Source organism: Populus trichocarpa, chromosome 5, assembly GCF_000002775.5.
Source record: "Populus trichocarpa isolate Nisqually-1 chromosome 5, P.trichocarpa_v4.1, whole genome shotgun sequence".
In the NCBI taxonomy this organism is placed as follows: domain Eukaryota; kingdom Viridiplantae; phylum Streptophyta; class Magnoliopsida; order Malpighiales; family Salicaceae; genus Populus; species Populus trichocarpa.
The window spans coordinates 13,773,236-13,799,665 of record NC_037289.2 but is presented as its reverse complement, the minus strand read 5'-3'; the positions used below and the strand labels follow the sequence as shown (position 1 = coordinate 13,799,665).

The following is a 26,430-nucleotide window of genomic DNA, read 5'->3' as shown; positions in this document are numbered from 1 at the left end:
CATTAAATGCCTCTTTCAATGCCTTTGTCTTGGATCGAGTCATTGGACCATTTGGAACATGTAATGGGTCCTTACTGGTGTTTATGGGCTTGTCCACATCACTTTATATTGCTTGGAGATTTTCTGATGGTGTCTTGTGCTCAAATTGAGTCTTCTTCTGTTTTTGAGGGTATGTTTTATTAGACTTTATTACATTTTTTTTGTTTTGTTCTTTTGGGGTTAGCGGGGTCTATCCGCTTTCTTGTTCTTAGTGGGGTTTTGTCCCTTTGTATTTTTTTTTGTTATATACTTATCGTATCCCAAAAAACTTAAAGGAACACTAAGAAAACAAAAATAACAGAAGTGTGACATAATGAAAACCTGCCTCAAGGCACCAACACTATTGGAATGAAGTTGAATGACGACACGAAGCTAGTTAATCTTCGATAAGTAAGATTTAGTTCGTTCATGAACCTCTTAATTACGCGGTCAAGCAACCTACCACAAAGACACCAATTCCCGAAAAGCCAAGTAAATCAGGTTTGATAGAAGTGTGACACAAAGATAACTTTACCTAGGCACCAACACTATTGGAAACGGAAACCCCCACCCAACGAATATTGATTTGCGAATGAGAAGTATAAGGATGACACCACGAAGTCAGTTGTTCTTTGATAAGTCATTTTTTAGTTCTTTAGAGAACCCAGGAAGGGAGATTTATCCCACCAACACACAACAAGTGCAACAAACAAGAAGTTTTATTAATCTGAATTGTCTCCTCTTTTGTTTCTTTGTTTGCAAAGTATTCTTAGCTGACTTGGAAACTTATTTAATGATAGATTCCTACTATATTAAGGATTCTACATTAATATGGAGTCCATACCACACATGAAAACTATGTTCTTGCCTATTAAATATCTTTGTAAGACTAAGAAATTCTCAAAACCAGCTGCCACATCCTTGTAGGAAAAGAATCCTAGCCAAATAGGAAGTCCACAAGTCAAAAGAAAGTAAATATCAAAATTCATACAGTCTATGTTGACCAGTATTGCGATGCTTTTCCGAACTTCGATTGAACTAAATGTTAACCCAAGGTAGGACAACATGACAGGTGACACCACATAAAATTTCAGCCCAATCCAATGGTCGGATTGGGAATTATGACTATTGTTGTGAAACTGGACAATTGCGCATATTACATTAGAATCCGAATCATATTGTTTTTTCGTTGCCCGGATCGTATCAGTTCAAGAAATGAAGAATGCAAGAATCACTTACACACGTTAAAATTAAAAAAATTCAGAAGTATTATTCATCAATGGCTGCTGAAATTTAGGTTAGATGAGATTAAATAGTTCTTGAAAAATTAATCCTAATGGATCTATCCTAGTGGACTGATTTGACCCACTTACAAAATTGGCCCAAAAACCTTAAACTAAAAAGCCCATAACCTGATCTAAATAAGCCTTGGATCCTAGCTGAAAATAAAGTATTAATTAAGCTCAAACAAGCTTTGAGTTGTAACTAACAAAATAAAATAAAGCTCATAATATTAAATCCATGTTCTGCCGTGAGAAGAAGAGGGGAGAGGAAATATTAGTGAACTGATTCAAGGCTTATTTATAGTCTTCCATGCAACCTATTAATCCTAGAAACTAAAGAAAAAGGTAGTCGCCCATGTTGTTTCCAAGTTGCAGTAGGATTTTTTTATTTTGTTTTTTTTGTTTTCTCCTCACCTAAGGAAATAAACAAAATAATAAATTTTAATATTTAAAAGAAATATTTAATGTTCTCATACATAATAGGAAGTTCGTAACAAATTAGGAATTCACAAAACACATAGAAACATCATCAACATAAGGCTGGCTGAAAATTTGGAAAATTGCTAGCCTTGTTACCAAAACCTCATGGCCCAAACAACCGGATTGGGGCCCTCTTGCACATAGATAACATGTAATAAGACCTCCTCTTGATACTTCAATGGACCCTTCAAATCTGACTTGGTTGAAACCTTTAAAATCAATGCATTCAAAGCCTCTTTTAATGCCTTTGTCTTGGATCAAGTCATTGGTCCATTTGGAAAATGTAATGGGTCATTGCAGGTGTTTGTGGGCTAATCCACATCAGCTAATGTACTGAAATCTTTCACAAAACACCTATAACATAAAAACTCCTTACCTCACTTATCGATTTTGGTACAGGCCAATCCCAGATGACCTTAACTTTCTCCTCATCCATCTTGATACCCTCTACAGTTATAACAAAGCCAAGAAACACAATTTTCTCCATGCAAAAGGTACACTTTTTTAAGATTGACATTCAATTTCTCACTACGCAACACATGAAATACATTACGCAAATGATCAAGATGCTTAGTTAAGTTCTTGCTATAGATCAGAATGTCATAAAAAAACACAGCCACAAACTTACTTATGAATGTACACTGTACATGATTCATTAAACGCATAAATGTATTAGGTGCATTTGTAGGTCCAAAAAACATTACCAACCATTCATACAAATCATGCTTAGTCTTAAATGCTTTTTTTATAAGGTAAGTATATTAACCAAAAAATAGCAAAATACAACAAAGGGTTTAAACCCTATAAAGGGGCAAAGACGAACAAACCTGCTTACCTAAAAAGTAACCAAGCACAATACTCCAAGGTTTCTTGAAGAAACCTATACTAAAACCATCCGGATCAGGAGCTTTATTTTCCTTATGAGAGAAGAGGATCTTCTAAATTTCTTCATCAATAATAGGACTGCTAAGGATCATACTTTAAGAGGGAGATAATCTTCGAGGGAGAGCTCCATAAATAATAGAAGAATTAAGAAATGAATCAGAATTAGAACCTCCCAAACGCTTCTCAAAGTAACTCATAATAGTATCCTTAACCTCTGTAGAATCTGTAAAACACAACCCATTTTCATCATGAATATAGAGGATCTTATTGCGGCTGTGATGACCTTTCATTGAATTGAAGAAGAATTTTGAATTCTTATACCCTAGATTCAACCATTATAACCGTGACTTTTGCCTCAGGAACCTCTCCTCAGCTTCAGCAAGCATCACATACTTCTTCACTAGAATAGGCCTGGTTCTATGGATCTTTAAATCTGAAGGAATTGTTTGCATTATACATCGAGCCTCTTTCATCGCCCTCTTAGCCACTAACACCCTATCCGAAATCTTAGCAAAGTACTTCTTATTAAAGTCTTCAATAACCCTTTGACATATTTCAACTTGTTACACAAAATAAACATAGGAGTGCCCGTGACCTCCTTACCTCAAGCCTCGGTAATCAAGGGAAGAAGAAGAGGATAATCAGCCCCAAAATCAAAGAACTTGAATGAAATCTTCCTTTTTAGCTAACTCACCATCTTCACTAACATAATAGAGTGATCTGAGATACCAAAGGGAAGAAAGCATGTTTCTGAACCTGTAAAATTGCAATTTCATTAGACATTAACAAGAACCCGATCCAACTTCTTCAAAATAGTGTTGTTACAATGCCGATTAGTCCAAGTAAATCTAGAACCCATGAATCTGAGATCTTCAAAACAATACTTAGTCTTAAATGTTGTTTTCCACTTATCACCTTATTTCATCTTAATCTGATGGTACCCACTTTTCAAGTCAATTTTAGAGAAAATACAAGATCTATGTAACTCATCTAACATATAATTAAGCATGAGAATGAGATGTCTATACTTTACCATTATGTTGTTGATGGCTCAACAATCAACACACATCTTCCTTGTTCCATCCTTTTTAGGCACAAGTAGCACGGGTTTAGCATAAGGACTCATACTTTCACGAATGTATCCATTTTCCATCAGCTCATCAACTTGCCTTTGAAGCTCCTTCGTCTTCTCAGGATTGCTTCAATAGACTAGTCAATTAGGAATTGAAGCTTCGGGTACGAAATCTATCTAATGTTCTATCCCCTTTAATAGTGGTAATCCTCTAGGAATATCATCGGGAAACAAATCATCAAACTCTCACAACAAAGAAATAGTAACACTAGGCACAACATGTTCAAGATTGTTAGTATCAAAGTAAACCTCTTTGTACACAAGTAAAATGATTGGCTTGTTAGTAAAAAATACAGATTTGACCTCACCCTTTCTAACATAAAAATTAGGTTGTTTCTTTAGTTTTTTCACACAATTCTCATCACCCTTCCTGACTTTCTTTACCCCTCTTGTCATACCTCCACTCTCGACTATATTTGGGTGTTTTTTAGTAGTGGCCGAATGGTGATCTGATTTGTCTGGAGTGTTGGCCAAATATTTGTTTGTGTTTGGATGCGTGGCCAAATGGGTTATAATGGTGTTTTGGGTTCTGGCCGAATTTTCTCTCCCTGTGTGAAGCATGGCTAAGCGATCCTACTCACATTGGGCCTAGCGCCCAAGTAGTTTGGCCAATAGTGGGCCAAGAAATATTGAATGGTGATGTGGGTGGGGGTTTCCGAGGAATACAAAGAACCTCCGGTTTTTTTCAGATCCTAATAGCATCCAAATTCAATTTACTAACAAAGGTGGTACTACAATCATTAACACAGATTTCATGATGTGGACCAGCCCAGAAACACCAGCAAGGACCCATTACATGTTCCAAATGGTCCAATGACTCGGTCCAAGACAAAGGCATTGAAAGAGGCATTGAATGCATTGATTTTGAATGTTTCAACCAAGTCAGAATTCAAAGGTCCATTAGAGTATCAAGAGGAGACCCTAGCACATCTTATCCATGTGCAAGAGGGGTCCAACACAACCTTATTTGGGCCATGAGGTGAGGACAACAAAGGAAACAAAAGAAGGTAAAAGATGGTAAAACCATCACTCTTGTACCTCTTACACCCAAACAGGTGTATGATGATCAAATAAAGCTAAAAAGTGAGCATGAGGCAATGGGGAGAGGGGTGAGGAACAAGGGGAGAGAAGAGCATCAGATTCGGCTAGAACTCAAACCACTACAACCCTTTCGGCCACCCATCCAAACACAAACAAATATTCAGCCAACACTCCAAACAAATCAAACCATTTGACCACAACTCAAAAACACCCAAATCTGGCTGAGAGTGGAGGTAGTAAGACAAGAGGAGTGAAGAAAGTCAGTAAGGGTGATGAGAATTGTGTGGAAAAACTAAAGAAACAACCCAATTTTTATGCTAGAGAGGGTGAGGTCAGATCTGTATTTTTCACTAACAAACCAATGATTTTACTTGTGTACAAAGAGGCTTACTTTAATACTAATGATCTTAATCATATTGTGCCTAGTGTTGCTATTGCTTTGTTGTAGGAGTTTGATGATGTGTTCCCCGACGATACTCCTAGCGGATTACCACCATTGAGGGGGAAAGAGCATCAGATTGATTTCGTACCCGGAGCTTCAATTCCTAACCGACCAGCCTATAGAAGCAATCTCGAGGAGACGAAGGAGCTTGAAAGGCAAGTTGATGAGCTGATGGAAAAGGGTTACATTCCTGAGAGTATGAGCCCGTGTGTTGTACCCGTGCTACTTGTGCCTAAGAAGGATGGAACATGGAGGATGTGTGTTGATTGCCGAGCCATCAACAACATAACGGTAAAGTATAGACACCCCATTCCTAGGCTTGATGACATGTTAAATGAGTTATATGAATCCTATATTTTCTCTAAAATCGACTTGAAAAGTGGGTACCATCAAATTAAAATGAAAGAAGGTGATGAGTGGAAAACAACATTTAAGACTAAGCATGGTTTGTATGAATGGTTAGTAATGTCGTTTGGACTTACAAATGCACCTAGTATGTTTATGCATTTAATGAATCATGTGTTGCGTGCATTCATAGGTAAGTTTGTGGTTGTGTATTTTGATGACATTCTGATCTATAGCAAGAACTTAACTGAGCATCTTGTTCATTTGCGTAATGTACTTAGTGTGATGCGTAATGAGAAATTGTATGCTAATCTTAAAAAGTGTGCCTTTTGCATGGAGAAAATTGTGTTTCTTGGCTGTGGGTTGAATAGGAGGCATGCAAAATGGGTTGAATTCATTGAAACTTTTCCTTACGTAATCAAGTTTAAGCAAGGCAAAGAGAACATCGTAGCTGATGCACTTTCGCGCAGGTATGTTCTTTTACACACAATGAATACTAGATTGCTAGGCTTTGAATATGTGAAGGAATTGTATGATAATGATTCTGACTTTGCCGAGATTTATAATGCATGTGGACAATCGGCTTTTGGTAAGTTTTATTTGATGGATGGTTATTTGTTCAAAGAGAATAGATTGTGTGTTCCTGCTAGTTCTTTGCATGAATTGCTTGTTCGTGAAGCATATGGGGGTGGTTTAATGGGTCACTTTGGGGTTGCGAAAACCTTGGATGTATTGCATGAGCATTTTTATTGGCCAAAGATGAAAAGAGATGTGCAACGAATTTGTGAACAGTGCATTGCTTGTAGAAAGGCAAAATCTAGAGTACAACTGCATGGACTATATACACCATTACCTGTGCCTACTGAACATTGGGTAGATATCTCTATGGACTTTGTTTTAGGTTTACCTAGGTCAAAGAAAGGTAGAGACTCTATTTTTGTTGTGGTTGATAGGTTTTCTAAAATGGCGCATTTCATTGCATGCAATAAAACGGATGATGCATCTCATATCGCAGACTTGTTTTTTAGGGAGACTGTACGTTTGCATGGCATTCCTAAGAGTATAGTGTCAGATCGTGATGTTAAGTTCCTTAGCTACTTTTGGAAGACCTTATGGGGAATGTTGGGAACTAAACTCTTATTTTCGACAACATGTCATCCTCAAACAGATGGACAAACTGAGGTAGTGAATAGAACATTATCCCAACTTTTGCGTGCTATAATTCAAAAGAATTTAAAGAGTTGGGAAGAATGTTTGCCTTTTTGCTTATAATAGGACTGTGCATTCGACCACTGGTTTTTCTCTATTTAAAATTGTTTATGGTTTTAATCCACTGACTCCTATGGACTTAATTCCATTGCCTTTTGAAGAAAAGGTAAGTTTAGATGGTGAAAAGAAGGCAAAGATGGTGAGACAACTCCATGAGGGAGTTCGCCTGCAAATAGAGAAAAAGAACATACTTTACGCTTCTAAAGCAAATAAGAGACGTAAACTGGTTGTTTTCCAAACCAGTAATTGGGTTTGGGTGCACATGCTTAAGGAACGATTTCCTAACCAAAGGAAATCAAAATTACAGCCTCGTGGTGATGGTCCATTTCAGGTTTTAGAGAGAATCAATGACAACGCATACAAAATTGACCTTCCAGGTGAGTATGGTGTTAGTGCTACCTTTAATGTTGCTGATCCTACGTTGTTTGACACAGATTTTGATTCGAGGTCGAATCCTTTCGAGGAGAGAGGGGATGATGTGGACCAGCCCAGAAACACCAGCAAGGACCCATTACATGTTCCAAATGGTCCAATGACTCGGTCCAAGACAAAGGCATTGAAAGAGGCATTGAATGCATTGGTTTTGAATGTTTCAACCAATTCAGAATTGAAAGGTCCATTAGAGTATCAAGAGGAGACCCTAGTACATCTTATCAATGTGCAAGAGGGGTCCAACACAACCTTATTTGGGCCATGAGGTGAGGACAGCAAAGGAAACAAAAGAATCCTTCTACAACATGGAAACAACATGGGTGGCTACCTTTTCCTTTTGTTTCTAAGATTAAGGGGCTGCATGGAAGACTATAAATAAGCCTTGAATCAGTTCTATAATATTTTACTTCCTTCTCTTCTTGTCATGACAGAACATGGATTTAATATTATGGGCTTTGTTTTATTTTATTAGCTACAGCCCAAGGCTTATTTGGGCTTAATTAATATTTTTTTTCAGTTAGGATCCAAGGCTTGTTTGGATTAAGTTATGGGTTTTTTAGTTTAGGGTTTTGGGTCAGTTTTGAGTGGACCTCATTTAAGTCCACATAAGGGGTCCATTAGGGTTAACTTTTCAAGAACTATTTAAACTCATGTAAGCCAAAATTTTGGCAGCTTGGATGATAATTACTTCTGAATTTTTCAGTTTTAACGTGTGAGAGTGATTCTTGCATTCTTCAGTTTTTGAACGAACTGAATCTGATTTATCGAAGATTAACTGGCTTCGTGGCGTTATTCTACTCAATCCAATAGTGTTGGTGCCTTGGGGCACGTTTCCATTGTGTCACACTCCTATCAGACCTATTTCGGCTTTCCGGGATCAGATCTCAATCTTGATTGTGGGTTGCGTGATCACGAGGTTCGTGTCATAAAGTCTTCTATTAGTATCCGTATTGGCCATATTATGAAGGAAATTAAATTTAGATACAATACAGTTAACAATATCCATATAAATCGCAGTAGGGTTATGAGGAGTCTCTCCTTGAAGTCGAGCATTCCTCTCCCTTTAAATGTAGTAAATTGTTGTGGCTAACATCAATCTGATAATCACAAATACACCCCAATTAGAGAGCCCATGAGATGGTGTTATTTCATGATTGACTTCTAAATGGGATGTAGCATATGGAATAAAGATCATACCAGATACGGTAGGAGAAAGTGCAATAAAAAAACAAGTGGTCAATATCCTCACAATCATCCCCACATAGTAGACACCTGAATGAGACCGAAGGACATAAGCCTATCTTCAGTCAACAATGCCTTATGGATAACAAGCCATAAGATGAAGGAAAATCATGGGATCGCCTATTTATGCCAAACAAGTGCCCGCCACTCAACCTTGTTCCAAACGGGGGTGGATAGAATTCCAAACATAATGAATGGAGAATACACCCTACGAAGCATCTTTCAAACACACAACATCCTACCACCTATCATTAGGGAGGAGAGAATCTAAAGTACAACGAATCAGCTCAATCCACTCAAGTGACCTAACAGTCGACCAAATCCACTCTTGACCAACAATAATAGAACTTAGTCTCGCATCCCGACCTAAACCAGAATCTATAATGATCCTATCCCCAAAGAACTCCACCAACGGGCCTACAAGGTGCTACTTATCAAACCATAGGAAAGTAGACTGACCATCACCAACACGAACTGAGATAAATTTACGAACCAAATTCCGAAAGACCAAGGACCATTTACCAACTCCAAGAATACCTCCCAGGACAAGGCACCTCCTAAATATTCCTACCCCGAAACAAGTAAGAGTGGATCCAAGATGACCAAATTGAATGCCTCAGATTTGTACAAATAGCCCAAATGTGTTTCACCATAGTAGCCCGATTCAAAACCTGAATGTTCTTAACACCTAAACCACCTTCTTCCTTTGGTAAGCAAATGTTTTCCCAAGCCATCTTAACACCACCTGAAGCAAGTTCACAACCTTTTCCTAATAAAGATCTGAGCAATGAGGTAATCTTCAAAACAACGTCCTTAGAAAGGTTGAATAAAGACGACCAATACACTTGAATAGAGAAAAGGATGGACTTGATAAGCTGAAGTCTACCCGCATAAGAAAGAGTGTGATGCATCCAACTCCTAGCCTTTCTATAATACGGTCTACAAGGAGAACACAATCTGAAGATGTAAGCTTTGTAGTAATGAGAGGAACGCCAAGGCATTTGATTGGAAGTTTACTTTCGTTATAACCGAAAACATCAAGAAGCGATTCTTTATTTCCGGACTCTACACCACAAATGAACATGCAACTCTTATCTTGATTTGGTATCAGTCCAGAGAGCATTTGAAATTGATCAAGACACGATTTAATGACTGAAACCATACCCACCTCAGCTTAACAAAAGATCATTAAATCATCTACGAAGCACAAATGAGTGAGATGTATCCTTTCACAATGCTAATGAAGCTTAAAGTCATTATTTTGAACCAGATTGCCCATCAGACCCAAAAATACTTCCATGACAAGAACAAACAAGTAAGGAGACATTGGATCTCCTTGCCTTAACCCTCTAGTACCAACAAAGAAACCATGGAGCTCTCCATTTATGGATACTGAAAATCTAGTAGGGAAATACATTCACGAATCCAATTAACCATACTTGAAGGAAAACCAACCATCCTAAGGATTGCTAATAAGAAGTCCTACCTTACTGAATCATAAGCCTTCATTAGATCAACTTTCAAACAGCACCTAGGAGGGGCCTCTCTTGACAATGGTAATTATGAAAAAGCTTTTTAATGCGAACCTCATGATCACGTGGTCATGCAACCCATAATCAAGATTGAGATCTGATCCTGGAAAGCTGAAATAGGTCTAATAGAAGTGTGACACAATGGAAACCTGTCCTAAGACATCAACACTATTGGAATGAAGTAGAATGACACCAAAAAGCCAATTAATTTTTTATAGTTCGTTCAAGAACTGAAGAATGCAAGAATCACTCTTACATGTTAAAACTGAAAAATTCAGAAGTAATATTCATCAATGACTGCTGAAATTTAGATTACATTAGTTTAAATAGTTCTTGAAAAATTAACCCTAATGGATCTGCCCTAGTGTACTGATTTGGCCCACTTACAAAATTGACCCAAAAACCTTAAACAAAAAATCCCATAACATTCAAACAAGCCTTGGATTCTAGCTGAGAACAACGTATTAATTAAGCTCAAACAAGCCTTAAGTTGTAGCTAACAAAATAAAATAAAAGCCCATAATATTAAATCCACGTTCTGCCATCATGAGAAGAAGAGAAGGAAATAAAATATTACAGAAATGATTCAAGGCTTATTTATAGCCTTCCATGCAGCCCATTAATCTTAGAAACAAAAGGAAAAGTTAGTCACCCATGTTGTTTCCAAGTTGTAGTAGGATTTTTTTTGTTTCTTTTGTTGTCCTCACCTCATGGCCCAAATAAGGTTGGATTAGGCCCCTCTTGCACATGGAAAAGATATAGTAGGGCCTCCTCTTGATACACCAATGGACCCTTCAAATTTGACTTGGTCGAAACCTTCAAAACCAATGCATTCAATGCCTTTTTCTTGGACCGAGTCATTGGACCATTTGAAACTTGTAATGGGTCCTTGCTGGTGTTTCTAGGCTTGTCTACACCATCCCCTCTCTTTTCGAAAGGATTCGACCTCAAATCAAAACCTGTGCAAACAAAGTAAGATCAGCAACATTAAAGGTAGCACTAACACCATACTCACCTAGAAGATCAATTTTGTATGCGTTGTCATTGATCCTCTCTAAGACTTGAAATGGACCTTCACCATAAAGCTGTAATTTTGATTTCTTTTGGTTAGGAAATCGTTCCATGCATGCACACCCAAACCCAATCACCGGGTTGGAAAACAACATGTTTACGCTCCTTATTTGCTTTAGAAGTGTACAATCTATTCTTTTTCTCTATTTGCAATTGATGCGAACCTCGTGATCACATGGTCACGCAACCCACACGCAAAGACACCAATTCCCGGAAAGCAAAGTAAATCAGGTTTGATAAGAGTGTGACACAAAGATAACTTGTACCTAGGCACCAGCACTATTGGAAACGGAGACCCCTCCCCAACGAATATTGATTCGCGAACGAGAAGTATAAGGATGACGCTACAAAGACAATTGTTCTTTGATAAGTCATTTTCGGTTCTTTATAGAACCAAGGAAGGGAGATTATCCCACCAACACACAATAAGTGCAGCAAAGAAGTTTATTGATCTGAAAATTGCGTAACCTTACATGTTTGGTTATGCCGTTATTTATACTGACTCTAGACTTAAAGAAACCCTAATGGACCCCCCTTAGGTGGACTTATATGAAGCCCACTTACAATTGACCCAAATAAGTAATAATAACCCAAACACTAAGAAGAAAATAGTAAAAATAATAAAAAATCCAAATTTATCATGTTAAATATGTTGAATCAGATTTGTCACCCTTAAGAAGTCTTAAATAAACTAGGAAAAATCTGATTTGAAAAATTTGTGTTGCTGCCCCCTTGATGTCCTTAATTAGCTTGGATTTCCTCGTTTAACTTGGACAAATAAGAAAATAAATTTCCTTCTTTGTTGCTGATTTAATTACTTTCTTTCATAAGTTAGGAAAAGCATTAAATTGTCCTCCCCTCTTTAGGAATAAGATATGGCCAACTTCCTTACTTAATTAGGAGAATAAATTGCTGACTTTTTATCCTTGTAGCATTAGGAAAAATAACAAGCCTAACAAGGCTGGTATTGGGCCGGACACATCAACCCCTTGTTCCACACGAATTGGGCTCTTCTTGGACCTGAACTAGATGAATTAAAGGCTGCCCTTCATGCTCCTTAAATGTCCAAAGCCTCTCTAGGTCCATTTTGCTTCATTCGTTCTGAACAAACCCATTCAATGCTTCTTTAAGCTCTTGTGATTGGCCCAATTAGCACCTCCAATGGATCGTTGGCATGATTACGCTTGGTGTAGGGCTGATCCGCATCATCCCCTCTCTCTTCAAAAGGATTCGACCTCGAATCATCACTTGCATCAAACAGAGTAAGATCAGAAACATTAAAGGTAGCACTAAGACCATACTCACCTGGCAAATCAACTTTATAAGCATTGTCATTGATCCTCTCAAGGATCTGAAATGGCCCATCTCCTCGTGGTTGTAGCTTTGATTTCCTATGGGCCGGAAATCTCTCCTTGCGCATATGCACCCAAACCCAATCGTCGGGCTGAAAGATAAATGCGCCCCTTATTGGCTTTGGTCGCATACACATGATTCCTCTTTTCAATTTGTTGCCGCATACTCTCATGAAGTGTTTTCACCACCTGTGCTTAACGATTACCATCCAAACTAACCCTTTCATCAATTGGCAAAGGAATCAAATCCATTGGAGTTAAAGGGTTAAATCCATTGGAGTTAAAGGGTTAAATTCATACACAATTTCAAATGGTGAAAATTTAATAGTAGAGTGCACACTATAATTATATGCAAACTCTATAAATGGCAAACAATCTTCCCAATTCTTTAAGTTCTTTTGAATGACAGCACGCAAAAGTTGTGTTAAGGTCCTATTAACTACTTCGATTTGTCCATCTGTTTGGGGGTGACAAGTAGTTGAAAACAACAATTTGTACCCAATTTGCCCCATAACACCTTCCAAAAATAGCTAAGGAACTTAACATCTCTATCAGAAACAATGCTCTTAGGGACCCCGTGAAGCCGTACTATCTCCCTAAAGAACAAATCAGCAATGTTAGTTGCATCATCAGTTTTATGACATGGAATGAAGTGTGCCATCTTTGAAAACCTAACAACAACTACAAAGATGGAATCCCTACCCCGTTTTGACCTAGGTAAACCTAAGACGAAGTCCATCGAAATGTCTACCCATGGTTCTTTCGGTACAGGCAAAGGGGTATACGAGCCATGTGGTTAAGTCCTAGACTTTGCTTTCCTACAAGTTATGCATTTATCACATATGCGTTGCACATCGTTTTTCATTTTAGGCCAATAAAAATGCTTATGCAACACATCCAAAGTCTTAACAACACCAAAATGCCCCATCAAACCGCGTTCATGTGCTTCACGTACAAGCAATTCACGCATAGAACTTAATGGAACACACAAACGACTCTCTTTAAACAAATATCCATCAAGTCTATAAAACTTTTCAAAAGCTGAAGTTTCGCAAGCATTGTAAACATTAGCAAAAGCACAATCATCCTTGTACAATTCTTTTATGTGTTCCTATCAGACAATTCAGATTAATAAAACTTCTTGTTTGCCGCATTTTGTGTGTGTGTGTTGGTGAGATAATCTCCCTTCCAAGGTTCTCTAAAGAACTGAAAACGACTTATCGAAGAACAACTAGCTTCGTGGTGTCATCCCTATACTTCTCGTTCCCGAATCAATATTTGTTGGGTGGGGGTTTCCATTTCCAATAGTTCTTGTGCCTAGGTACAAGTTATCTTTGTGTCACACTCCTATCAAACCTGATTTACTTGGCTTTCTGAGAATTGGTGTCTTTGCGTGTGGGTTGCGTGACCATGTGATCACGAGGTTCGCATCAGCAATCAAACTCCCTCATAAAGTTATCTCACCATCTAAACTTATCTTTTCTTCAAAATGTAAAGAATTTAAGTTCATAAGAGTTAGTAAATTAAACCTATAAAAAATTCAAAAGGAGAAAAGTCAAAGGTCGAATGTACAGTTCTATTATAAGCAAACTTAACAAAAAGCAAATATTCTTCGCAACTTTTCAGATTCTTTTGAATAACAACATGCAAAAGTTGGGCTAAAGTTTTATTCACTACCTCAGTTTGTCCATCTGTTTGAGGATGACAAGTTGTCAAAAATAAGAGTTTAGTTCTCAACTTTTCCTATAAAGTCTTCACGCAATCCACAATCAAGATTGAGATTTGATCCTAGAAAGCCAAAATAGGTCTGATAGGAGTGTGACACAATGGAAACCTTCCCCAAGGCACCAATACTATTGGAATAAAGTAGAATAACACCACGAAGCCAGTTAATCTTTGATAAGTCAGATTCAGTTCATTCAAGAAATGAAGAATGTAAGAATCACTCTCAATGGCTGCTGAAATTTAGGTTACATGAGTTTAAATAGTTCTTGAAAAATTAAACCTAATGGATGTACCCTAGTGGACTGATTTGGCCCACTTACAAAGCTGGTCCAAAAACCTAAACTGAAAAGCCCTTAACCTGATCCAAATAAGCCTTGGATCCTCGCTGAAAACAAAGTATTAATTAAGCCCAAACAAGCCTTGGGCTTAGCTAACAAAAATAAAGATAAAGCCCATAAGTCATAAGTCTTTATCTGCCCAAAGATTCTTGAAATCAAGATGTCATTAAATACCACCAGCTCTTCTTTCCTTGTGTAACTAGGATGGATAGGGAATCCTTGTAGGAAAATGATTAAAGATCTTTTTAGAACTAGGAGATTCCCAAAACAAGCTGTCACATCCTTGTAGGAAAATGATCCTTGCCAAATAGGAAGTCCACAAGTCAAAAGAAAGTAAATAACAAAATTCATATAGTATGTTCTGACCTATATCACATGTTCTTCCTGAACTCTAATTCACCTGGAAGTAAATACCTCTAGAATCTTTTGGTAAAGTTTCAGTTCGATCCAATGATTAGATTTGGAGTTATGCTCAATAGCGTAAAACTAGACGATAGAAAATTTTACACCAAAATCTAAATCTGACCTTTCTTGGATCGTATCATTCCCTCTCTTTAAGATAATTCGTCCTTGAATCACCAATAGTTTTAACGAACAATTCATTAGCCTCTCTTTGAAGCCTTTGGAGTTCTTTTCTTACACGCACTTGCATCCAACAACATTGTATGAAAGTAGCAGCCGATAATAATTTTAAATAAGCATGTCTTGCCATCAACTTGCGTATATATTTTTTTAATGATAACAACTGCTGCCCTTTTTCATTTTTCATCAGTTTGGCATTGTTCCTCCTTTTCCATCGAAGCTTGAAGGTTATAGAATAATCTTCTACACTTATCAACTTAGCATTAAGTGGTTCGACTTTTGTAGGGACAAAAGACTTTGGTTGGGTAGCCCCATCTTTTCTCTGATTCAGCCTCCATACTGATGAAGATGAAGTTGAATTGGTCTGAAAACGTATGCTGCCCCTTCTCTTTATTTGTCTTTCCAACTTGGTTGCCATATGGACCATATCCTTTAACTCTACGTAATGTTGTAATTCCATCACATTTATAATCTCCTTATTCAGCCCATTAAAAAATCACGCCATCATGGCCTTTATATCCTCAATTATGTTGCCCCGAATCATCGTGATTTCCATTTTATTGTAATATTCATCTACTGACTTAGAATCTTGATTCAGACTTTGTAATTTCATATACAAATCCCTATAATAATAGTTAGGCCTAAATCGTCTCCTCATCAAAACTTTTCATCTCCTCCCACAATGTTATTGGCCTTTCTTCATTCCTCCTCCTACCAATCACATTCTAATCCCACCAAATCAATGCGTAATCTGTTAATTCAATGACTATCAATTTCACTTTTCTCCCACTCCAAATAAGCATCGAGATCATTTTTACCTTGAAAGTTATGAATTATAAGTTTAATAGAGTCCAAGTTTCCATCCACATTTTCATAATTCCCCCTGCCATAGAAATTCACATTCCTCCTAGCCCTATTTAGTTCAGATCTGATTCCTTGGCTAGAAGATGCAAAATCATAGTCATCTTCACCCTCATCTACATTTTCATCAATAAACTCCTTAAATTCAGATCTAACATTCTAAACGGCCCTACGGATTGTATTTCCTTGGCGATCAGACATACTATTCTGTTGCTTTATCAAATTCACCTCAACTTTTAGATCTTTGTACGTCCTAGACAAGAGCTCGAGTTACTAGCCCATGGCTCTCAAGTGGTAAGCAATGTCAGCGTTTTGTGTTGCTGATTTGTAGTTTTCAAACATTCTTTCAATCTATAAAATTTGGTTAGTAACACAAAATATATCCTCACACCTCTCATGTTTCACACAAAAATCGTGATTTTTCACTCTAATCCACTATGCCTTTTACCTCACAACTTGATTTCTTTAGTTCTTTAGGATCTGAAATCAACAAATCAAAGTTAGTAGCCTTTGTAGCGCAATCCAATTATAATTCTCGGACTCAAGAATTAATAAATATACTAAAAACAAAGAAAAAAAACTACGATTACAACTTCATGAGTAACAATGCAAATTCGTACGAATTGTGGACAAGATGAAGACACAAAATAGAAACAGAAGCTAAAATTAGCGAAAACAATTACTTGACTCCTAAATAAGCCAATTATAATAGAAACCAAAATATTTGGACAAAAACAAACAGTAGGATCATGTTTTGGAACTTGACTCAAATCGGACCTCTTACGCAATTTTTTCGTAACAGAATTGAAACCTAGACCAATCAATCTCAAAATTACCTCAAATGCAATATTTAGTATTCTTATACCAAACAAAAAACAAATATTAGTTTATAGGTCGTTCTTGTATGTCTAGGTACCTAAACCCCTTGTATGATCAATTTACGGTAGAATTGAACCTCAGATTAAAATCTCAACCAAACAATCTCAAAATGAGACCAAATTTAATATATGGTGCAATATCACCCTGACACGACCAAAAGATTGATGTCTTCTCCCAAGTGCAGGAGTGTCGAAGTAATAAATAACCCGGCAAGACCGGGGTCGAACCACAGGGAGGTTAATTGTATAAATTATAGATAACAACAACAACAACAATAGTAACAATAATAACAATAACAATAACAATAACAATAATAATAATAGTAATAGTAGTAGTAGTAGTAATAATAATAATACCAATAATAATATTAATAATGATAATAATAAAGATGATGAAGAAGAAGTTGATGAGAACTTTGAGATGTGATATTGATGTAAGGATTAAACAAGGATAACAACAAATGTCAAGGCTAGAGGATCCACTAATGGTATTTCAAACAAGTATAGTATAAACTCTTTTTATTACTCAACTGGAAACCACACACAAAGGAGGTTCCAATCGGATTACAAATTGTTAACATGATTACATTAGTTATCTTATTCGAATAAAGCTAATACTTGTAAATGTTGTCAGGCATTCATGATTATAACTTATGTTAACAACAAATCAAGTTCCTTTCATAGCTCAGGTGTCGGTTATACCATACAGTATGGGCTATGAAAGTGCCAAGTATTTGTTGTACCAAGTGTTATACAACATAAATCTAGATTAACCATTTAACAAGCAAAGTATTAAAAGTGAACAAGATAACAAATATAAAGCATGTTAGTATCCAACATTAAGGTCCATGTTAAGTTTATATTATACTTATTCTTACACCATTAGTGTACCCTTTTCACCTTGACATAATTAACTTAGCAACACATAATGAAAGAAAGAAACATAAATAAACAAGGAAAGGAAATGAAAAACATAAGCAAGAAATTAATATAAGCAAAACTTAAGCATTACAAAATATAAAGAGAGAACAAGAGCATGATCTTGATCTGAACACCAAGATGCCTAAATACATGGCAAATGCCTCCTTTTATAGGCCAAAATTCGGAACTATTGATTTGTTGACTAATTGATGAGTGGGTGGCCACATCTTGACTTGGTGACAATCCTTATCTTCTTGTCTGCCAAAAACGTCATTGATGACGTCATAATCTGAACAAACTTCAATCATAAAAGTTCTAGAGAATTGTCTCATCTTTCCAGGGTAAAAATTGGAGATCATTTGGACTTCTAGAACTCGAGATATGGGCTGAACACTAAACAGTGTCTGGGCTGCAGGACAGATTCGGACTTCTTTGTTGTTGCTGCAATTTGGACTTGAAAACGGCCTTTTTAAATCTTGGGCTCCACATGAAGGTTGTAGGCCTATGTCTTAGCTTTCCATCCATATAAAATGGACCTAAATCCAAGATCTACAACTCCAGATATGACCCGATTACCGAACAGTGTTCAAGTTTGGACTGCACCAATCATCTCTTTTCTAAATTTGCCCATCTCTTTGTCCTTTCAATTTCAGTACTTCAACTCATCAATAAATTCTTTCATTTATGTGATAGGCCTGCATTTAAGATGAACATTTACCATAAATTAAAGGTATCTTATATTATTAGATATGTTATTATAAAACATGCTTTAGTTAAGGAGTTATTGATACTTCAAGTGCAAAATGATGATATAAAACCTTGATAAAAATGCACTTTTAAGTACTAATCACACCCCCCAACCAGCTTATTACTAGTCCCTAGTAATCAAAGCGTTAAAATAGAAAAACAATTTGCAAATTCCACAAAGCAAGGCATTCATCATTCAACTTCTATTAATCTATCCAGATAAACAAACTCTCTTTAAATATATCTGCTCAATACCTCTTAAACAAAATATTAATAAACCTTCATTTTAATGTGCTCAATATATGGAAACATAGATGATGGGGCTTTTATTGGAAGAAAACAATATTCTGTTCTAATGTTTAAGGTTAACTTCCTTGGGTTGGGATTATTATCTTCTTCTTTTTTTTTCAATATATATACATATACTTAAAACACAATGCATCTTTAACCCATGTAACGAGCTTTCAGCTAATGACTCCCAGACCAGTTGATCTTAGGGCATTAGGTGTTGAGACACCCCTACGAGCTTAATAACTCGGGTTGCAGATACTGATACGTAGATAGTGCAATGTTTGATTCCCTTAAGCTTTTCTCCTTAACCCATGTAACAAGTTTTGGGCCAATAGCTCCCAAGTCAGTTGACTTTAGGGTATTAGGTGTTAAAACACCCCTTCGGGCTTAATTGCTTAGGTTAGGGAGGCTTCGAAATCAAACTTATCTACGTTTTTATTATCATAATTTTTTTTTTTTGTTTTTTTGTTTTTTTGTTTTTTTTTTGAAATGAAAAGCATAGATTATCCCTATCCCTTAGTTGTTACCTTTAACAAAAGAACATAAATAATGTAATAATCCAATGTGCAACCCACAATCATATGTTAAAGTGTGTGTGTGAAAATGAAGGTTTAAGAATACTTGTTAAATGAGTATATGAGCAGAATCATGTGATAAGAATGCGAGAGTTTGTAAACCTGAATATTTCAAGAAGTATTCTAATAGGCCTTGTTATGAATATTGCAAATGACCATTAGAAAATGTTTACTAAGATGCGTCTCAAGAGTCAATAAAATTCCCCCTTACTCTGCCATCCTAGTAAGAACAGTTTAGCCAAATGGTTTTTTTTTTTTTTTTAAATACTACTACCCTCTCCCCCCAACCAAAACGAGACATTGTCCTCAATGTCCTAAGGTAGAAAGATAGAGTATAGAAGACATCACCTGAAACAACGAACACTGACAAACCTGAAACATACTTAAACAAATATAAGAAATAACAAAACAAAATAATATGCTAATAATAAAACCAAAAGACACAAGGATTCACAAACGAAGGCTCAAATCCAATCTAAGCTTTTTACGGCTTTCTGTAGTTGACCAATTTATGCGACTCATGGAAGGATCAATTACAGGGGTGAAAGATTGTAGTTTGTCGATCAATTGTTCAGCAGTAGCAGCAGAGATTATGATTTGTCGTGCCGAAGATGTTAGAAATTCCTGTTCCACAGCTTGATCAAGAAAAGACAACAAATTATCATAAAAACCATTAACATTGAGCAAACCTATAGGTTTATGGTGAATGTGAAGTTGGGCCCAAGAGGAAATATGAAAGATCTCTTCCAATGTGCCCAAACCACCTGGTAAGGCAATGAAGGCATCAGCATGGTTAAACATTGCATTCAATCGATCAGACATTGTGGAGACCTGTAGTTCCTCTCCAATTGTTCTTCCAATGATGTCCCCTTTTGTTAAAGCTTCGGGGACGACCCCCAAAACTTGACTACCTCCTAAAAATGCAGCTATTGCCACACCCCCCATTAACCCAAGGCTGCCTCCCCCATACACTAAATGAATCTTTTTCTCAGCTAGTACCTGACCAAGATGATTTGCTGCTTCCAAAAAAACTATTTCCTTCCCAGGACTGGATCCACCGAAAACGCAAATATTTTTTATGTGATAACTTGAGGGACCTGCCATTTCTACACACTTCTATATCTGTCTAATGTAAGGGTTGAGTAGAAATGAGGGGAAGGAAGAGAAGATTTTATAGATGAGGATTTGAAAATGCAATCATATCACCTAGATATAGGCCAGCTGGAGTCTCACACTCTCTCTCTCTCTTTATGTATTTATTTATTTATTTATTTTGAAAAGCATGTGTATGTACAGGTAGTTGTGATTGTGGCTCACATCTTCCCTTGGTTTTACGTCCAAGAACGGCTTAAACGCCCTCTATGGGTCGGGGATAGGCTTCCCATCCAGTTTTCTTAAAAACTGGCAAACAGGGTCTTTTTTTAGTCAGATTCCCAAGACTAAGTCGATCATGTTCTTTATGGAATTGTGGCCATAAATCATGAATAACACGATGCACATCTCCACTAGGATGCGTCTCAAGGGTTAATAGAAGATTATCTAAAGACCCCTTACTCAGGCCATCCTTAATGAATTGTATTTTATCTTCACGGTTTATAGATACCATTCCTAAAGAACGACATGTTGCATTACAAGTCCATCTGGCACATCTGTGACAGACTTTCAGTCGTTTTGCACGACGTTTCTTTGCAAAAGTGCTTTTACCTGTTCCAGGCATGTGTGAAATGAAAGAATTGGAGGACTCACCTGATAATCGGACCTTTGCTTCAATCAGCCAGCGAATATCCTCAGGAATTCCATGATTCATTAACAACCTCAATCTTGCACACCTAGCATGGTAAATTTTTGTAATCGCATTCTGAGGCAAAGCGGGAAAGTACTTTTTCAATTTTTCAAGAGTGGTGTCCATTTTCAAATGAGAATTGGAGAAGAGATTCAAAGAAGAGAGAAAGAGCAAGGAATTGCACAAATATATACAGATATCAGTTATTATGGGAAACTGAAAGAACCGACTGAAATCACGGAGTACCGTTATCCGCCATTTGACCGGGGTGAGAGAGACTAACAAAACAAAATTCACACCAAAAAGAAAACACAAAAACAATGTGAGAAAAACAAAATAATCAACCTTTATCTACAGGATCATTCAAACCAATGGATTCATTTTCACTAGGAAAATTATCAAAGTAAGCTTTCAAACGATGTCCATTTCCCTTAGAAACATTGTCATTCTTTGGATTCTCAATATCAAAGGCCCCATAAGGATACACATGTTTCTCAATAAATGGACCGCTCCATCTTGATCTTAGCTTTCCAGGAAATAAATGGAGTCGAGAATTATAAAGCAAAACTTTTTGACCAGTATCAACTTTTTGACAATTTTCACAAGTTTTGCAGAATGCATGTGTGTCCTTGAACATGGTGGGCCAATAAAATCCATTTTGTAAAATTTTCGCAGCTGTCTTTTTTGATGAGAAATGACTCCCACATGCTTCAGAATGACAAAGTTTAATGACATTACTTACCTCATTGTCAGGAATGCATCTTTGAAATATTTGATCAGGACAATATTCGAATAAGTAAGGGTCATCCCAATAAAATTTCTTCACTTCGTTCAAAAACTTACCTTTGTCTTCGGTACTCCAGTGAGTTGGCAAATCTCCTGTAGCAAGAAAATTGATATTTTTAGCAAACAAAGGCATTGAACTAAGAGAAAGTAAGGATTCATCAGGAAAGTAATCATCGATTGTTGTGATGTCGGATGTCGAATCTGTTGTCACTCTTGACAAAAGATCCGCATTAATATTTTCGGTGCCTTTTTCATCCGTGATTTCTTCCTGAGAATACATCATTTGCAAATCTTCAGATTCATCCAATTCAATTTTACTCAAAGTAGATTCAAGTTGATCATAAACTAATTCTTCAATAGAATCTACTTCTTGTAAATCATTATCATCTCCAGGTTGTTTGCAAATGTTGAAAATATTCATCTCCAATGTCATGTTTCCAAATGATAGCTTCATCAATCCATTCCTACAATTAATCAATGCATTAGAAGTTGCAAGAAATGGACGTCCTAAAATAACAGGAAATGAATTACATGCTTCAACAGGTTGTGTATCCAAGACAATAAAATCCACAGGGTAAATGAATTTATCGACTTGTACTAACACATCTTCAACTATTCCTCTAGGCACTTTTACAGATCTATCGGCAAGTAAAAGAGTCACAGAAGTTGGTTTTAACTCACCTAGATTGAGACTTTGAAAAACTGAATATGGAAGTAAATTCACACTAGCTCCAAGATCAAGTAAGGCTCTTTCAATTTTATGTTCTCCAATAAAGCAAGAAATTGTAGGACAACCAGGGTCTTTATATTTCAAAGCATTATTGTTTTGAAGAATAGAACTTACTTGTTCGGCTAAAAAGGCTTTCTTTTTCACATTCAGTTTTCTCTTCACAGTGCATAGATCTTTCAAAAATTTAGCATAAGAAGGAACCTGTTTAATAGCATCCAGCAAAGGTATATTGATCCTTACCTGTTTGAAAGTTTCAAAGATTTCAGAGTTGTGATTAACTTTCCTTTGTTTGGTCATGGCATGAGGAAATGGAAGTGCTGGCGGAGAATCAGTCTTTTCCTTGCAATGATCAGATTCAACCCCTTCCTTACCCTCAAAGATTGACTCATCATCATTCTCACAAGGTTCAAGAATGGGTTTTTCAATAACCTTACCACTGCGAAGAGTGATGACTGATTTTACGTGATCCATATGTTGGCTTCCCGAACTACTTGCATTTGCATGGTACTGCCCCTTGGGATTTTGTTGTGGTTGAGATGGAAACTTACCTTTCTCTTGGAAACTGAAAGCAGTTGTGAACTTTGCAAGAGTATCTTTAAAATCTGTCATGCTTTGAGCAAGTTGAGTGTTAATTGCCTCTTGCTTTTCCATAAATGCATGCAATGTTTCCTCAAGATTTCTTCTAGGAGGTGGAGCATAAGGAGGTGCATATCCATGAGAATTTTGGAAATTATGGTGTGCTTGAAACGGTGGCTGTGAAGTTTGAGCATTATTGTTCTCACTCTTCCAACTGAAATTTGGATGATTTTTCCAACCAGGGTTATATGTTTGCGAATATGGGTTATGGTTGGGCCTTTGGAAACTGTTTAATGCATGGGCTTGTTCATGGAGACATTCTTTAAAAGAAGGCAAGGTTGGACAGTCATTAGTTGAATGTTCGTTGGTTTCACAAATTTGACACGCAATGTCTTGAACAGATTTTAATTGACCACTTTTTTTCAATTCTAGTGCTTCGACTTTTTTAGCTAAAGATGCAAACTTGGCTTGGAGGTCATGATCTTTCCTAAGGTTGTGCATACCTCCACTAAATGTATGAGGTTGGGTTTTACTTGGTGCCTCATAAGTGCCTCTAGTGTCCCAATTTTGTGCATTTTCAGCGAGCAAATCTAGGTACTCCATGGCTTCATTAGGGTCTTTATCCTCAAAAGTTCCATTGCACATCAATTCAACCATTTGCCTATCTCTAGGAGTTAACCCTTCATAAAAATGTGAAACTAATCTCCATGTTTCAAAACCATGATGGGGGCAAGTATTAAGCAAGTCTCGATACCTATCCCAACATTGATAAAATGTTTCTCCTGGTTTTTGAGAGAAAGTAATGATTTGTCTTTTGAAAGAGTTTGTTCTGTGAGATGGAAAAAACTTCTTTAAAAAATGTTGTTGCATTTCATCCCAAGCACGAATGGATCCAGGTCTCAAATTTTGTAGCCATGTTTTAGCTTTATCTTTTAATGAAAAAGGAAAAAGCTTCAATCTAATGGTGTTCATGCTACAATTTGAGTCATTATATGTGTTGCAAACCTCCTCAAATTCCCTTAAATGCAAGTATGGATTTTCTAAATCTAAGCCATGAAAATATGGTAAAAGTTGAATAATGCCTGTCTTAAAATTAAAATGAGATGCATCAGGAGGAAAAACTATGCATGAGGGTGCACTTGTTCTTGTGGGATTCATGTGGTCTCTAAGTGTTCTAACCCGAATATTCTTATTATTCTCATTGTGAAGCGATTGGTTATCTTCTTCGGCCATATTTTCTGAAAATGATGAGGATACCCTACAAAGTCTACCACTTAATGTACGTGACCACACTCTCATGCACGTGCAGGAAGAGAATAAAAGAAAGAAAAGAAAAACAATAGAAAAAGAAACAACACAAAAGAAAAAAAGTTAAATACAAGAAAAGTAAAAAGAGAAAATAAAATAAACACTATAATTTGTACAAGAATTTACCTCCCCGGCAACGGCGCCAAAAACTTGACACGACCAAAAGATTGATGTCTTCTCCCAAGTGCAGGAGTGTCGAAGTAATAAATAACCCGGCAAGACCGGGGTCGAACCACAGGGAGGTTAATTGTATAAATTATAGATAACAACAACAACAACAATAGTAACAATAATAACAATAACAATAACAATAATAATAATAGTAATAGTAGTAGTAGTAGTAGTAATAATAATACCAATAATACTATTAATAATGATAATAATAAAGATGATGAAGAAGAAGTTGATGAGAACTTTGAGATGTGATATTGATGTAAGGATTAAACAAGGATAACAACAAATGTCAAGGCTAGAGGATCCACTAATGGTATTTCAAACAAGTATAGTATAAACTCTTTTTATTACTCAACTGGAAACCACACACAAAGGAGGTTCCAATCGGATTACAAATTGTTAACATGATTACATTAGTTATCTTATTCGAATAAAGCTAATACTTGTAAATGTTGTCAGGCATTCATGATTATAACTTATGTTAACAACAAATCAAGTTCCTTTCATAGCTCAGGTGTCGGTTATACCATACAGTATGGGCTATGAAAGTGCCAAGTATTTGTTGTACCAAGTGTTATACAACATAAATCTAGATTAACCATTTAACAAGCAAAGTATTAAAAGTGAACAAGATAACAAATATAAAGCATATTAGTATCCAACATTAAGGTCCATGTTAAGTTTATATTATACTTATTCTTACACCATTAGTGTACCCTTTTCACCTTGACATAATTAACTTAGCAACACATAATGAAAGAAAGAAACATAAATAAACAAGGAAAGGAAATGAAAAACATAAGCAAGAAATTAATATAAGCAAAACTTAAGCATTACAAAATATAAAGAGAGAACAAGAGCATGATCTTGATCTGAACACCAAGATGCCTAAATACATGGCAAATGCCTCCTTTTATAGGCCAAAATTCGGAACTATTGATTTGTTGACTAATTGATGAGTGGGTGGCCACATCTTGACTTGGTGACAATCCTTATCTTCTTGTCTGCCAAAAACGTCATTGATGACGTCATAATCTGAACAAACTTCAATCATGAAAGTTCTAGAGAATTGTCTCATCTTTCCAGGGTAAAAATTGGAGATCATTTGGACTTCTAGAACTCGAGATATGGGCTGAACACTAAACAGTGTCTGGGCTGCAGGACAGATTCGGACTTCTTTGTTGTTGCTGCAATTTGGACTTGAAAACGGCCTTTTTAAATCTTGGGCTCCACATGAAAGTTGTAGGCCTATGTCTTATCTTTCCATCCATATAAAATGGACCTAAATCCAAGATCTACAACTCCAGATATGACCCGATTACCGAACAGTGTTCAAGTTTGGACTGCACCAATCATCTCTTTTCTAAATTTGCCCATCTCTTTGTCCTTTCAATTTCAGTACTTCAACTCATCAATCAATTCTTTCATTTATGTGATAGGCCTGCATTTAAGATGAACATTTACCATAAATTAAAGGTATCTTATATTATTAGATATGTTATTATAAAACATGCTTTAGTTAAGGAGTTATTGATACTTCAAGTGCAAAATGATGATATAAAACCTTGATAAAAATGCACTTTTAAGTACTAATCACACCCCCAGTAGACAGAATATGAAGTTTCAATTGA

General features: G+C 36.5%; 1 pseudogene; it reads right to left on the bottom strand.

The window, feature by feature from the left end:
* The window catches only part of LOC127905361 (uncharacterized), a 63,554-nt pseudogene that overhangs the window by 11,854 nt on the left and 25,270 nt on the right, over nt 1–26,430 (bottom strand).